Consider the following 15,347-nt stretch of genomic DNA (forward strand, 5'->3'; position numbering starts at 1 on the left):
ACTCAACTAAAACCAACCCCCCACTATGAGGCCTCCAGTCCGTTACACACAAAATAAAGTGTGAGTAATAACTACATAATTGTTATTACCTCAAATGATATAATGTACATGGAAGCCATCTGTAGACAGAGAGTAGGGCATTACACAAATATTAATTCATGCCATCATAGAAACAAGGCATATGATCAGTCACTAAGATCCACTGTGTAGGTTTTGCATGGAAAGTGAAAAATGAGAGGTTCCTTCACACAGCCATCCTATACTGCAAACTGAAGGGGACAGGAAGGATAGACGGAAGGAAATACTATGAAATGATATGAAAGAAGCCTTCAGTCAGGGTTTCAGATGGCTAGAGCATGCTTGTGAAACAAAATGGGATTTGCTCATACTACTGATTTAGTTAATACTAACTGATGGAATGATGAATATGTGAATGAAAAGTTACTGAATGCATGAATGAATGAAGGTATAGCCAGGTAAAATGCTTGAAAACAAAGCAAGAGGAGTCAAATTGTGAATAAGAAAAAATAAGAAAATAATTTTGGAAAAATGAAGCCATGTAGTTCAAATAAGCTAACAGTAATGGGCTCCACTCACCTAAGCTAGAATAGCAAAACAAAGGGCAGTCTTTGTAAGGAGGCCAGAAGAAATCTAGAGCATACATAAAAGTCCACATTTTCACATCAGTTTGTAAATATTATACTCAAACATAAATACTGATACCCTCTTCTGTTATCTTAAAATACAAGGAACTAAACAGAAGATTTGTATGCATCTGAAGAGCTATAAAAATATAAAAGGAAACCCTGTATAATAGGAAATATTTTGAAGGCCACAATATACTGAAACTTGTAAGGTCTACTATGAATGATCTGTGATGGCAGAAGTTATAGTACACCCGGAGATAACAGAAAGAAAATCTAATTTGCACCTTTATCAGCTAAAATGTAACCAAATAGAATGAATTAAAAGGGTTTTCTTCCTTCTCATTTTCCTAATTGGTATAAGTAATAATCAGAAAAGCATATAAAGGCATATCAAAGAGAAAGGAGAGATAAATGGATGAAGAAAAGGTTTGGGGAAATCACAAAATACAGCAATTTCCACAGAACATAGTATTATGTATTGTGGACTTCCTAATTTAAAGTAAGATTTCAGTGATATCTGACTCCAAAAATTACTAACGGTAATAATTATATAATTCTCAGCAAATTAATTACTGCTCTTTAACCCAATATTTTCAAATTTATGAGATTCTTAATAATTTTCACCTTCTTTTTGTAGGAAGGAATGTCACTTACATAATTGCTAAATAAATATATCCAATGTAATGACAGCATATAAATCTGATCACCCATGTGTTTAAAAGCCCAGACTCCAGCTAATACCACTTTAAAATGAATAAAGTCAAGACCAGTCAAAAGCATTCACTCCTTGAAAGAAAATGCCAGAACATGCAAAGCAACATTATTGTAAATAAAAATAATAATAATTTGTATTTACTAACTTTTCAAAAAGTATCATAAAAGGAGGAATATTCTATGGATGAGAACATTCCTTTCTTCACAAACTGTTTTCTATTTACTACCAATTTGTGGTGGGAGGAGTTGGGCACATTTTTAAAGTGTATTATTTGTAAAAAAAAGTTATATTGGAAAAAATCCTCATTGGGGCTAATGCACAGGGCCCGGTTCATTGATAAAGTCACTAAGAAGTTGCCGATTATGTATTCCGTACGCATCATGAAAATGCTTACCAATTCCATATGAAGTGCTTCCTTACCAAAATAAGTATTTGATTTAATTGAGAAAATATACCCAGCTCTTTGAGTAAAGACCATGTTGACAGGCTAAAGAATCAGTCGCATGGTAAATGAAATATAATTCTGGTTACATTTAACCAGTGATTGCAATGACTATTACCCCTATTAATCACCATCATCATAACCACTACTATGAACTCCTAGTACTTGCCAGGTATTTAATCCTCATAGAGCCTTATGAACTAAGCAGCATCCTTATTTAATGCAAAACAATTGTTTCAAAGCACAGTGACCCCAATGAGCTGACTCAACCAGAGGAGATCAGAACTCACAGTGCAATAAGCAAGAAGGCCATCTGCACTCAATGCCCAGGCCATGTCCATTCTCAGGAGGCACTGATAAAACAGTTGCTTGAACATAATTTAAATTAGGCACCATCAATTTAGATGTCACTTAACACTAAGGGTACTTTGGAAATAACTGTAAAAGCCAAACTTCTGAGTAGATGGAAAATTAAATGTGGCAAACAAAGACATTTAAGTTAGTGATTCGGATTATTAATTTTCATCTTCTAACATCTATTATAGCTACTGAAAAAATTAGGGCCTTGCTTTTCACACTTCTAAATATCTGTCTTCCTAATGGGTTTTTTGTCTAACTGCCTTATATCCCTTTAATTATCCAAAACTTTTTCCAAACGGCACCATGTGCCCATAACAATGAAAATTATTGGTCGCAAATAAACAATGAATCATGAACCTTACAAGCCAAATGAAAAGGGGTCTCTGGAATGTCCACACTTGATATTTCTATACTCACTGGATGCTCAAAAGCTACACTAGCAAATCAAGTTCTTCAGCAGTTATCTCAAGGGAGATTATTTTAGACAAAGCTTAGGGTAGTCGTTGGCACTGCATAAACTGTACAACATTATCACTAAAAAACCATCTGACATCATCTTGTCTTAAGATGTTCACAGGTGAAGCAGACACTATTAGTGGGTTTGGTTTAGAAGCTGTCTTCCCAGATGATTAGACACTTTCCTCTCTTGTTCATTATCATTCATCAGGTTTTAAAATAGCTCCAGTTTATTTGGAGGAAAATTAAGTAACAAGCTGTACAATTTTAGAATCATGAATAACATTTAGAATTTCAGAAATTCAAATCTTGTGACCTAAATTAGGAATACAATTTTTTTCCCAATTTTTCTTTACTGTGTAAAGGGTTAATTAAAGCATGAGTTTGCTTGGATTTTTTTTTTTTAAATTACCAAGCCCTAAAATCAGTATCATTTAAATTTCTGATGCCAAAAATCTGTTTGACAGAGCAGGCTTTACTATACTGACATTTTAACAGTAGCCAAAGTCCTGTTCCCACTAAATTCTGTGTTGGCAGCACCAATAATTTGCTAAAAGCCTAAACTCCTCCTGGTAACTAATGTGTTGTCAACCCCAGGAGCTTTCCACAGCAGCACAGTGCAACAAGGAAGCTGAATCAATCAAGTCCTTCCTTAAGATTTCTATTCTTATTACAGAAACTATGATTTCTATAAAACGAGAATGGATTAAAATATGGAAAGATGCTAATTTACTTTAAATGTTCATTACATCTTAGATGTGAATCTGACAAAATGCAATAAAACTATATATAAAAACCTTACTCAAAGTAAAATCTGGTATTTTTACATTACTTCAAGATTATAACAAGCAAATCATCATTAACATATCAAATAAAAGAATCTGGTTTCAAACTATAAATGACAACATTTTCTAATCTTCAGCTAAAATCAGATATTTCCAAAAATGCAATAAAGATATGAATATTTTCATTTAGATAACATCCAAAACATCTATCACAGGTTTCAAGAGCCTCAAATAATTACTGTCAAAATTTCACACAAAGCTTATTTAATATTGTGCTTGAGGAATCTTTCCAATCACTTTGAAATCAAATCATATAGAAAGCACTTGGCTGGACTTACCTAGTGGCTGTATGTTAAAGAATCGGTAAAAGAGCATTCCAACCAAATCAATTCACTTAATTTTTCAAGTAGATCTGATTACTGTGGTCTTTTAAAAAATTCAAAGGCTCCACCTGATGAGGAAAAAACAAAGAATTGCATTTAAACTGGAGCATGATTATATGATCTATACATTAGTAACACAAAAATCAAATCCAGACTATTATGATATTATACTATCTTTTCCTAAGTTACTGTGCTACTTAAAGCTATAAAACAGCAAAAGCAGCTAGGAATTAAGTTAAATTTTCCAGTTTGGGGTAAAATGAATGTTCACGCATAGAAAAAACAATAAAAGAATACAACAAAATGTGAGAACAGAAGAGTTTGTTATTGGGAGGTGGAAATCATGGTTATATAATGCCAGTTAAGACATTAAAATTAGGGATGAGGGGAAAATGCAATTTATTGTTTTGGAATTATACTCATTGATTCTTTCAATTTACTGATGCAGTGAAAATTTGTAGGTGGCAGTCCCTGAAAGCCATTAAGCCCTAGCTACATGCAATCTCTGTTGAGAAATAGAAACTAATATCCAGACAGATCATTTAAACATAAAAATGGTCAAGAAGTCTTGGAGATAATTCACTAGCATGGATTTCCAAATCGTTCTGAGAATGTTACACCTTGTCACCACAGAAAGTGTTTCCTCTCCTAAGGACTCAAAAATAGCTTAATTATTATTTATAAATAATATTAGTTTACTCCATTCACTCTGCCAGTAGAAGCACTTTTCCTGAAATTCAAACATTAAATTACCATCTCAGCTCTAAGAGAAAGTTTGAGAGAAAGCGAGCATTAACTTAACTAGACAGAGAGCCTAAAATGAATGCTAGAGGGCTGAGCAGAAGGGTGAAATAGAAAATTGGACAGTTTCTAGCTACTCCCAAATTAGGTCTTCCCAGGATAGACTTAGTATGTTCAAACATACTAATATTTCAAAAAGTCTCAGAACATCAAACACCATCATATTTAAATGAAAGTTCAAAAACTTATTCCAAAGCCATAAGCACAAGATTTTTTTATTGTGCAATTTGGAATTAGCCATGCACTGCCACTCCCCCAAACCCACTAAACACATTAACAAAATGAATTGATAATCTCAGTATTAAAAAATAAAGATTGAAACAGATGTTATCCACTAGTACTAGAAGGTAGTTGCTCCAGAAAAGGACAAAACAAAAGATGTTGCTAACAATAGAGAAGACAAATAGCAGTAACTATACATACTAACTAGAAATCCACGTAGTCATGGGAAATACGTGTTCACTTTCAAGAAAACCTGTGTCTAGATTCTAGTCTTACTGCTATACAAGAAATGATCATTTAGGAAACTCATCTGGATGTGGTCTCAAAAGACTTCTTCATTAACAGAGATAAAAAAATCTTTATTACAGGGTTCTTGCCATAAACATGATGAGACAAATGTCAAATGGTTTGGTTACTTAAAATTATACTGTATCAACAAATACAATCACCTAAACAATGAACTGTAAACTGATTCAACACACACATTTTTTGCATTTGAATATCTAGAGCGGTGAAAATATTTCTGTACTTTTCCTAGCATTTTATGCAAAACTTACAAAGTCGCTCTCAAATAATATTTAGTAGCCAGCTTCATAATATCACTTCTGAATACTTCCCAGGATGGTTTTGTGCAGCAGCTAGCATAACTTTTCTTTCTGTTAGTCACTTTCCAAGAAAGAGGTAGGGTACTCCCTTCAAGATGCAGGACAAACGTCAAGATTCTTAAAAATCCTTTCTCATTGATTTCTCAATGTACAATGTAAAACTGACTTACACAAAAGTCTTTTTCAGCCCCTCTTCATTTCTTAGGTAGGTTATTGTTTTCTAAAATTATGTAACTGTTGCCTCATAAGAGGTCTTATATTTCCTAAAGATAACCAGTCATTAAGTAATATGTTAAAAGGCTTTTCACCTGTACTGCAGCAACTATGCTCTCATTTCTAATTGGTTGTCTAAGTGGTCAGTGACTTCAAACTACTTAGGAATTTTTCAGTGTTCCCATAGAGTACCTAAAAGTGGTAGTAATGGGCACCTCATATCAAAGTTCAAAAGCACTAAGTACAAAATATATTAGTCACCCATATGGATGATTCAGCTAAATGACTGCTACTGACAAGCACAGAAGAAGCAGATCTGTTGCCTGTACAACAGGTAAGCCTCGCGAACAAACCACAATATAACATTTATTTAGAAATGTTCACTTCCTTAAAAATAACCACATATAATGAAAGGAAAATAAACACACGATGGTAAATGGCCTACAATCGCTACACCACACAGCAGTGCAACACCTCAAATAATTTTATAACTTAATGAAAGTCATTGAATCTAAACTTCCTTACCTTTAATTTATTTTTATTGCCTGCCTTACCAACCTGGGCAGGGATTGGGGGTTGGGGGAGGGACTCTTAATGTTTTTTGGCTCTACCAGAAAATCTAAATACATCTGACCTTTGTATTTCAGTTATATGTTACATGGTCTAAACAATGGAGCAATTTATCATTAGCTAATATTTGATCATGCTTGTCACCAATTGGTTTGTTTCAGTTATTTGCATGTAATAAATCAGATGTATACACAATGCTGGGCTTGAGTGACTTTCTCTAGCTGAGTGGTCTACCGGGAGTAGTACACAGGAACCATGCTCACTGAGTTCACCAGGACACTCCAAGGGAGCAGTTGAATTGACCATACTGTTGCAATACTAATCACAGTAAATGAGCTTTTCCAGGAGCGCTCTAGAGTAGCAAACCACACTCTGCAGTAAGCCTGTGAATCATAATGTCTCTTTAGATGTAAATAACTCTTAATAGTTATCAAACACTCTCCTTTCATTGACAACGAAACTGAAGCCCAGAAGGTCACCTGTACAAGGTCACGCAACTAGAAGCAGTTTTCCTGTACCATTCTACTGTTTTCCCCTTTGCATCGTAGAGCCACTGTGCCTCTCATAGGCAAAAATTCAATCATAGCTAGCAGGAGTTTACTGAACACCAACTATGTTAAACCTGCTTATCAGCTTGGCATGGGAAGGAAAAGGGGACAGTAATGAGTTCAGAGTGAGAGAGAACAGGCTTCAAATAACACAGGCTCCAAAGTACCCCCTTCATCATGGTTACAATCAACTCGTCTCTTCACAAACTCAGTGAAGAAGTGGCCAATTAAAATAGGGAAACCAAGAATACCCTGACACAGTTATATGTCCAAGACATCTTGACATATTTTGCAGGGTTTCAAAGTGACACTTGAAAAGCCCTCCTCTTGTTGGCTAATTAGTACAGCTATCCTTAGTTATTTATATGAACATTATTTTTCCTTATAAACACTTATTATTTTTCCTTATAAACATTGATGACATTTTTAACCAGAAAGACACCATTTATCTCATCACCCAAACACAATTCTTTTCATGTTTTAAAATTTTAATCTATTATTTGTCCCCATGTAAGCATATTTTCACAGAGATATCCTCATAATGCAGATATAATTGTGTATTCTGATGTTTTAATTTAACATTTCATAAGTATATTATTTCCATGAGATTCAGTTTTCATTTTTACTATCCATATGATATTCCATAAAGCGAACATAAAGTTATTTCCTTCATCATTCTTATATGTGGCAACATTTCAAATGTTCTCACTTATTTTCAATACCACCAATACTGTTTTTTCTGAGAATATTATCAAAAATAGGATTATCAAATTGAAAGGCAAAAATATGTTTATAGTGGACTTCATATTTATGGCATATTGATTTCAAGAGATTGAAATTATCTACAAAGCCACCAGCAACAGATGTGCATTCTACTTTCACCAAACTTCCTCACCATTGCATGTAATTGAAATTTTTTTTCAGAGGCTTATTTAATGTAATATGATACTTAAGGGTGTCATTTTTATTTTAATGGTGACCATAATTATAATTATTCTCTCATTTAAAAGTTATTTTATTGTCTTTCACCTCTCATATAAAATGTACCTACTCATACAATTTGACTACCTTTAGGTCCTAGTTTTTCTTATGAACTTAAATGACCCTTTATGTAATATACATTAAATTTTATGCTTTTTTCCTGTAAATTTGTTTTAACCATTTAACATATCTGGCATATATTTAGATCCATAGCATAAGGTACGTATTCAAATAGTTCTGACCAATTCCAAATAATCCATAATACTATTTACTAAGTTTTCCTTCCTCACACATCTTTCTATAAGCTAGATTTATTATGTTGTATTATAATATATCTATTTCTGGGCTCACCATTTAGTTACATCGATCCACATATTTAAAATGGAACTTTTGTTCAGACTGCCAGTATGATGTGACTGGCATTGTGTGAGGTCGTTTTCACATGCATTATCACATGAACTTAGCATGTGTGTGTTAGTTTTAATTACTGTTGTTTCATAGTATGTTCAAATCCATGGTAGAGCTAGATTCTACTCTTCATTTTCCTTTCTCAAACATTCATCAATATCTTCTTTTCTGCACAAGTATATGTGGGAAATTTTCACCCATTTTTTCCAGATTATATTATTTAATTAAGTGTACTATTTGCCCTCCATATTTAGTCACACTCAGAATATTCCCATTAGGAGTCTGATTAAAATTGAGTTGAATCACGTATATATGCATCTTTTCAACATTTTGTTTTCCCATGTTTAAAACAATAGCATATTATTATGAATTTCTACATATACGACATTTTAACTTTTATATTCAATAGACATTTATATTCTGCAAGTCTCCTGATTCTCTGTCTTTCCTCATTTCCATTTCACTTGCTTGGAAATACTTCATTCTTCATGTCCAGCAATTAAATTGTGTTAATTCCTCACAAGGTTCCCTGAATTACTTCCTTTACATGCCAGAAAATGCTGATTAAATAGAAGACAAGTACTGAAAATCCTATCTTAAATAAAGTATCTTCATTTCCTTGACCAAAATGAAATTAAAACTGCGTATAAACAATAACACCACCACAAAATAATATCCCATGTAACCATTCTATTCCTTAGAAGATTTACATGACAAAGCCCTGAATTCCTTTAAAACACAGCTGAATGGTTTCGGTTAGCTAGAGCCCTCCTCCTTCCCCTCCACCCAGCATTGTCTCTATTTCTGCTATCTGTGAAACAGGTTTGAATTCAAAGATAGAGAAAAAGTGCAGAAATATAAGTCACTTAAAATTATAAATGAAATATGTTAAACCTAAGTTTGACTGAAAATAGTCTAAATTTTGTTGTGCATGTTAACTTAATCCACGTGTTATCTTCCTTGATTTCACAAAGCTAGGTACTCTCAAGGAATCTTATGGTTTACGTAACCGATACGGTACATGAAGATTTCTAGACACTGTACTGAAAGGGAAGAGAAGGATAAAAAGAAAAAATGGGAAGGAAAAAAAGACCTGAATGTCTGTGAGTAAATAGGCAAATAAGGACTGAAACTGTTTGCCATCCACACTTTGAAAGTCACACTATGTGTCAAGTTTGTCAAGTTGAGTGAAAGAAGGAGTTATGTGCTTCTCCACTTTCCTGAAGAACCACGTAGAAAATGTGGCAAATATTTAATTTAAGCCTTGTTTCCTGAAAGACTGCAAGATGCCCACAAATTTTCTTTCCCAGAGTTCAAAATAGCAAGCTGAGTGGGTGTAAGCACTTTAAGTGAAAAAAAAAAAAGTAACTAAGGAAAAGGAAATCGTACTTTCTGTATCTTAGTATAAGATTTTTTTTTAAGGCCATTTAAAGAGATATTAGTGATTAGGATCTGGTGGTTGTCTTGAATCGGAATACAAATACAGCCCTGGTGACCTCAGACAGAGCCCCCTGGCTACATTTAAACATGATTCATTCTGTGTAAAGATTAAACTGACAACATTGTAGTTACAGTAAGAGTGAGCCTTGTCTGCTACAACCAGATACCTAAATCACAACAGGAAACCACTTGCACGAAGGGAAAGCTGAATGTCTCTAGGGCCTCTACCCTTTCCCAAGAGAGGGACCTTCCTCAGCAGTGCTTTATAATATTTTCACATGTAGATGAGTCGCCACGGGAGCTTGTTAAAAATATGGGTTCTGATTCCAAAAGTCTACGTGGAACCCCAGAGTTCCCAGATGATGAGTTCGCTGGTCTACACTTTGAGAAGCAAGACTGTAGTGTGTAACAATAGTTTCCTAATAGCCAGACACCAGAAATCACCATCAACCAATTAAGAACACTTGCTAGGTACCTGTGCCAGTTGTTGTAATAGAGCACATAACTTGTGACCTGAGTTGACACAGAAAAAAAACATGTTTTAAAAAAATAAAAGCTAAATGTGTGAAAAAGTCTCTAAGGATAATAGGAGTTGAGAACAGGAAGAGTTTTGTAGGGACTAGAGTGGTCGCAAATGGCTTCATAGAGCAAACTGGACGTGAGCAGCCCCAAGTTGAGGTAAGGGGTGGATGTGGAGAAAGAAAGAGCAGGCCACCACTAAGGGCAATTCTAGAAGGGAGAGCCTAGAGTTCCCACAAGAGAAAGCTACAGTGAGCCTGCTTTGTGGTTATAGATAGTATCAGTGGAAGCTTTTAATCAGAATTCACTTTGAACCAGGTGAAAGGAAACTCTGGACTTATTTAAAATTTGTCGGTTTGGAAATTATAATTCTATTCCAGGACAGGAAAGAATGGGTAGTTTTGCCTTAGTCTTATGCAAATTTTCTCCATTGGCAGCAGCAATAGTGTTATGAATGACATTTTAGGTTTGAGCCTGGGAGCACAAAATTACCATTTTTGTACATATATTTATGTATATGTATGCCTTTGGTTAACATATGTCTTTAATGATTAAGACTTTTAGAGCATTAGAATCATAACTTTTCACTACAATAGATTTAATAATCTTCTGTTACTTCGAGTACTTGCATTTTACTTTTATTATAAAAATAAACGCTTTTTTTCTCCTATAACATACTTTCGGATGGCACATACCCACACAACACCCTCAACTCCAGCAATATTCTTCCATTCTTCTCTTTCCTCCCACACTGGCTGACAATGGGAAGAAAACATATCCAGAAACAGAATGAAATTATTAATGAATTATACCTTACGTGGTTTTTTTTCATCTTAAAGAGTTTTTCCTACCAACCCACAATATGTTAGGTATTGCACAATGGATTCCACAGAAAAGCAACCGAGGATTCCACAGGCCAATACAAACATAAACATTCAATCTCTAATTTTTTTTTTTTTTTAATGAAGAGAATTACAGAGGGATGAAGGTACCTGCAAGCTGCAAGAGGGAAGTATTTGAAAGAGAAACCTAATCTTTTAGCTCTCCTAAGTCAGGTCAGCAATCTCACTGAGTTCTATTTCCATCTTTTCGTCTTGGGAACTATCAGATTCGTCATCTTATTGCAAGCACTAAGAAATGCTATTTGGAAGACTTACAAATCTTATGTTTCATATTAATATTAAATGCCATGACTATGGTTTAGCCACAGTTACTGTCCGAGGTATGTTCCTGTCCTACCAAACTTCACTATGCTTCCTGTTCTTAGTAAGGAAGTCAGAATTTAGGCAATGAATTATGGCAAAACTGCTATTTCAAAGCATCAAGGCTTGAATGTTATAAGATACCTGTATCACTGCAATTGGGCTGAACAAGATCCTAGTATTCAGGATGTACCAACAGAGTCACGTTCCCTCCCATCAATCCAATTCACACACACATGCAAACACTCACTAGTGACAAGAAAAAACATATTAATATGAGAATGCTAAATTACTGTCACCTATGAATGGTTGCAAAAACAATAAACAGATATGAATGGTTGCAAAAACAATAAACAGAATGCAAACAGGCACACCCTAGTGAGACCATGAAGTGTATCTTCTACAAATCTCTTCCCCTTTCTATCCTGGTCCTGTTCAGGTGTCCTTGCCTAACCCAGTCATGGGGTCTTTGCAGGCTGCACACTGCATCTACTGCAGAAAAGACCTGATAAGATTTTTCATGCTAGGTTGTCAAAAGTGTAATGTGTTCTCATTATGAAAAAATTTACATTATGAAAACAACAAAAATAAAAATCCTGGGACATCATGAAACTTAACACAAAGAACTGTTGGTGAAGAGATATATTTGAGGAAGGGGTTTTGCAAGAATAGAAGCAAGACTTCCTCCTCTGTGGGAAACATTAGTAATCCTATTAGGGCACAGTGCAAGGTGTGTCATAGATACTAGAAGCAGATACGTTTTACTTTCAGTTCGCTGAGGTATACTTATTGGAATTGAAGTGGCTCTTCTGAAAACAATTAATCAACGATAAGTTCTCTCTCCCTCCCTCTCTCTAATTCTCTCTTCAAAGTGTGTGTGTGTGTATATATATGTATGTCTTTTGACTAATTACAAGGCATAGTCCCATTTTTTCCTCCTTGGTACCTATCACTATAATCATCTGTGTTTATGTGTCACCTGCTTTTAGAATTACACATGGATATCACCAGAAGTTACAGAGTTAAATTTGTAATAGCACAGACTTCTAACTATAAGCCTGGGACTATGGTGGAAACAAAGGTTCAGTTAAGGAAGATTTCCCGAGCCAGAATTGATGTCCTCACTAACCGGGCTGCCAGGCTTAGATCAAATGAAGGTCGATGCAGTGTCCCCAGAGGAAGCTGTTCAACTCGCCAGGTCGGTTCCCCAGAGCCCTGCCAAGGAGGCTTTTCAGATTGACAGCTCCCTGGCAGACCTGCTGTCTTCCCCAGGAAGAGAGCCCCTCCCCTGGACAACAGGCTGGGTGCAAACTCGTCTTCCGCAGACAGCAAAAGAGAGCACAGCAAAGCTAAGCGACTGGGGACAGCCACTTGTGGCTGAGACAAAGGCAGGCTCCCCCTGCCGCAGGACGATCACTAGGACTGTCAGGCTGTCGAAATGTATATTGCAGACAGGACATCCCTCCTGGCATCCAGTGTGAGTGAAGTCCAGGCCACGGCAACAACAGCCTGGCCTGAGGACAGCCTGCACCACACATCAAAGCCAGAGGCCCTGGGAGGCTGGCCAGCCGCCAAAGACGCCTGAGAGCGGCAGGGGAGTGTGTTGCCTTAGGACAATAGCAAACTGGGACGTGGTAGAGTCTGTAAATTCCATGCACTGGGGAGGTCTTCTCAGAGATTTTACCCTCTCCTGTCAGGGCTGTGATTTAATTTCCTTTGAAGAAAAAAAAGAAAAAAGAAAAAAGAAAAGAATATACATTCCCAAACCTTCTGTCTGCAAAGGCAGCCACCACAATGCAAGCTTAATGCACTCTGGTCCTTGCCAGCCAGTGGCCACTGTCTAACACAATACAGCTAAGTGAGATGTGACATTCTCCCAGTCCCCTTAATAGGACATTAAGTCTAAGGAGTAATTAAGATCATTTAAATGCATACATCATTGTTCCATTGCTACTATCCTCCTAGATATTTCCCATCAATTCTGTTTAATTAGAGTAGCACCACACATTAATTATAACCTGACAGTTTTATTGATTTCACAGGGCACATCATACAGTCCCATTTTAGGTACCAAGAACGTAAGGTGAGGCATGAACCTCTCAGTCACAAAGATGACTCAGCCTCTTGGGCTGATGAGGTTCTGGTTCTTCTGCCAGGAGAGGTTTACCCACTTGCTCAACAGAAATAGTTCAGGAATCATCTTATGTCCTCACTTACTTGACAGCGTTTTGCAAAACAACACATCAAAAACAAGCTAAGGAAAAAAAAAAAACCTGTGAGAGTATAAAAGAAATATCCATCTCCCTCTGTTCTGTGGTCTTAATCTGCAATTCTTAAGGACGAGGATGAGGTGCTGTGAAGCCTACGCAGGTAAAGCTGGCACCAAACAGAAATATGGTGAACTTCTGCCACTGAAGCGACTGGCCCCGCTTTGCGAAGCCATGCTGCAAACATGCTCATTAGAACAGAGAGGGCTGTTCAGTTTTCCTTTCAGAGGAAATGAATATGAGTTAAGGTCACTCAACTCTAATCCACCGTGTACCTCAGGGTTATACTCCCAGCAGCACATGCTCCATTAAGCCAGCAGTTTGTCATAGCCCAGCGTGTCATCCATAATGGCATGTTGGGGGCGGAATTACTTCCAACTCCTCGCTAATCTGGTGCAGGGAATGCCAAGGTACAGAGTTTTACTTGATTGCATAAAACACAGAGCTATTTTCAGCTCCAAATCATCGTTCTGGCTCTTTCATCAGTCCTAAAGCCATATTACAACCCTTTAAAAATACCTTTTCTATTCAGTTTTCTCTTATTTTAACATAAGCAAACACTTAAAGTAATACCACTAAGTCTCTGAAATATGAAGCCATGAGATGTTAGAAAAAAAAAGACTAAAGAGAGTTTAAGAGTTTTACACATATTTGCGATTTAAAATGGTCACTACTGCTATGGTAGTGCGCCTTGAGTTATCTCCAAGTTCCTTATAAAAACCCTGGGCAATTAACACTTAGCAGGACTTCAGTGCCTGATGACAAAATCAATTTTGTTATAGTCACATTTCGAAAAATGACTTTGAAGAGTAACAATAAATAATGAAAATTAAACAACTGGTAACTGATATAGGAAGAACTTCAGCTATTTCTGTAATAATTCCACTGGGATTTGTGCTGAATATTATAAAAACAGGATGTTTTGTTTGTTGTTCTTCATGAAAGACTACCGAACCAGTATAAGACTCCAAAATATATCAAGACTACAAATCTATGTGAAGTCTACTAATATTTTAAAAAGCCAAATGGAATTTTTATTCATGTATTTAACATTTTTGCTCAATGTTAGATGACCTCAGGAAACATGTTTCTTATTTTTATGAAAGCCAAAAGGAAACACAGTTATATAACATAATTCTGCAATGGTTCAGCATCACAGTGCAGAGAACTTAATCCTAAATATAGGACTGTCACAAATGAGTCTTCACTGCTAAGACTTCTTATATTTAACATTAACAAAGGATTATCCCATGGTAACCAGATACCTGTTCCATTTAGTTAGGCTAATCCTAACAACATAAGGATTCCAATAACAGACTTTTTCTAATGGTAACGTCAATGAACTGTGATGAAGCTACTGCACCAAGGATGAAGTTAATATTAGTGGATTTAGAGGTAACTTTAAGTGGGTATGATTAGCACACATATACAGTCTTATCTGTAGATGTGGGGTGGGGGGAGGTATCACTTCTGTAAATGAAATCATTATTTTTTACTGCTTAAGTAAATGAAAGCATTCATATCCTCTTTTCCTGACACACATTGCTGTATTTGGAAGTGTAGAAGAAAGAGGAGGAAGTATGTTTAGGAAACAATTGCACCTGAATATTTTCCTAAAGGCTGGGCATGGTAGCTCACATCTGTAATCTCAGCACTTTGGGAAACCAAGGTGGGAAGACTGTCTGAGTCCAGGAGTTCAAGACCAGCCTGAGCAACATAGTGAGACTCTATCTCTAAAAAATAAAAATTTAAAAAACATTTAACTGGGCATGGTGCACCTGCA

The 15,347-nt window shown here is 35.9% G+C and overlaps 1 protein-coding gene across 2 annotated transcripts in view; it reads right to left on the reverse strand.

The window, feature by feature from the left end:
- HIVEP2 (human immunodeficiency virus type I enhancer binding protein 2) overlaps positions 1–15,347 on the reverse strand; it is a 196,414-nt gene that overhangs the window by 84,192 nt on the left and 96,875 nt on the right. For both annotated transcript variants that reach the window (XM_025383454.1, XM_025383453.1), the window contains exon 2: positions 3,744–3,856. The gene's annotated coding sequence lies outside the window, so the exon portion shown is untranslated. The remainder of the gene's footprint in view (positions 1–3,743; positions 3,857–15,347) is intronic.

Source organism: Theropithecus gelada, chromosome 4 (assembly GCF_003255815.1).
Source record: "Theropithecus gelada isolate Dixy chromosome 4, Tgel_1.0, whole genome shotgun sequence".
Lineage (NCBI taxonomy): Eukaryota > Metazoa > Chordata > Mammalia > Primates > Cercopithecidae > Theropithecus > Theropithecus gelada.